Source organism: Eulemur rufifrons, chromosome 1, assembly GCF_041146395.1.
Source record: "Eulemur rufifrons isolate Redbay chromosome 1, OSU_ERuf_1, whole genome shotgun sequence".
In the NCBI taxonomy this organism is placed as follows: Eukaryota; Metazoa; Chordata; class Mammalia; order Primates; family Lemuridae; genus Eulemur; species Eulemur rufifrons.
In genome coordinates, this window is record NC_090983.1 from 32,255,405 (window position 1) to 32,257,367 (window position 1,963).

Here is a 1,963-nt window from a genome sequence, read left to right on the forward strand (position 1 = left end):
GTTATTATATGATTTTACTTTTTACATTTAAGGCTTTTATCCATCTGGGATATATCCTGGTATATAGTGTGAGGAATGGATCCAATTTTATATTAATCCTTGTAATTCTCCATTTATGCCTTACCATTTACTAAAATGTACATTTTTCCCTCACTGATTTTATATGTTAAGTTTGTCAAACTTTATATTCTTATATGCAACTAAGTCTATTTCTTCATTTTCTATTCCTTTCCATTGGTCTGTGCCTCTCTTCATGTACCAATACTACACAGTTTTAATTACAGAGGCTTCATAATATATTTTAATATCTGTTAATACTACCCTCCCATGCACAATTTATTCTTTTTCTGAAAGTTTTTCCCTGCTATACTTGCTTGTTTTTTTAATGCATATGAACTTTTAAGAAGGTTTTTTTCCTGCTATTTTTGCTTGTTTATCTTACAAATGAACTTTAAAATCAGTGTAAGATCCTCATTCTTAAAGGATATGGTTTTTACTAAAATAGAATTATCCTATTAGTTTAGCTATATTTACTACCTTATTTTTCTACACATAAATTGGTATTTATTAATTCACTGCAGTAATATTTACAGAAATCATGTATTATGTAATATTGTGTCCCTTATTTTGAACAATTTCTAGTATTTGTCTTTGCACTAACTGGAGAAGATACTAACTGAAGCAGAAGGTAGCTCACTAACAGCCTCTGTATGTAATGTCTGGTTGTTCTGTGTATAAGTTACTATCATCTCACTAGCGTGATTTTATTTTACTTATTGTAAACATTTTTTACTATATATATTTAAGGTATACAACATGTTATTTTGATATACATATAATCAGTGAAATCATTACTATAACCAAACAAATTTGTTTCATAGTTAACTTTTGTGTGTGTTAAGAGCAACTAAAGTCTATTTTCTTAGCAAATTTTCAGTATGTAATACAATATTATGAACTATAATCCTCATGCTGTACATTAGATCTCTAGAATTATTCATCCAATCTAACTGTAAATTTGTAACTTTTGACCTACTTCTTCTAATTTCTTCCCCCTCCCTGCCGATGGTAACCACCGTGCTAGGCTGTTTCTATTTACTCAACTTTTTTTTTTAATTAAAATATGGAACGCTTCACGCATTTGCATGTCATCCTTGCACAGGGGCCCTGCTAATCTTCTCTGTATTGTTCCAATTTTTTTAGTATATGTGCTGCCAAAGCAAGCACAACTTTTTTTTTTTTTTAAAGATTATGCATATAAGTAGATCCTACAGTATTTTTCTTTTAGAGTCTGGCTTATTTCACTTAGCATAATTTCCTCAGGTTCATCCATGTTGTTGCAAATGTCCCTCCTTGTTGGGGACCATGTCCCTTCACGGGGATAGCACAATGCTGGGTATCTAATGGCTGCTGCATGGCAAATACACATCATCATTGCATTGTTTATAGAGATGTTCATAGAGAGCTTACCAAAAGCAAAGCACCGTACTAAGTGCTGTGCAGAGTATAAAGATGAACCACACAAAGATCAAGGAGCTTCCAACATAGTGAGAAATATACGTACCTAAATAATTATACCACAAGGCCTATAATCCAGAAGAGAGATACAGATACATGCTCAGGGAAGAAAGGGGAGAGAAATTCGTTCTAGCCTGAGGACTGGGCAACAAGTGAGCAAGCCAGAGTCTTGTTTGTTATGAGAATTAATCAATTAAAAACACACCCATCGAAGAGTCGGGGCAGAACTATCCGTTCGTCAAACCAGTTTCCGTGAAAAGATATTAACACATATTTCCTTGTAAAGCAGTTAATTCTTTCTTACTGTCATGTAGATATGCCCTGGAGAAGTGAATATTTTTGGCTGGTGAGGAGGTAATGAGTTACTTGTAAATCATTATTATAAAGAAGTTTTAAGGACTCCTCGTCTGGATGCGCGGCACACACTGCCTGACGAGGCCCTGGG

General features: G+C 33.7%; 1 non-coding gene across 1 annotated transcript; it reads right to left on the reverse strand.

Annotated features, from left to right (window-relative positions):
* Positions 1-1,117: 1,117 nt before the first annotated feature.
* LOC138387811 (U6 spliceosomal RNA) lies at positions 1,118-1,227 on the reverse strand. Its single transcript, XR_011233986.1, has one exon. It is a non-coding gene; the product is annotated as a U6 spliceosomal RNA (small nuclear RNA).
* Between the last annotated feature and the right edge of the window lie 736 nt (positions 1,228-1,963).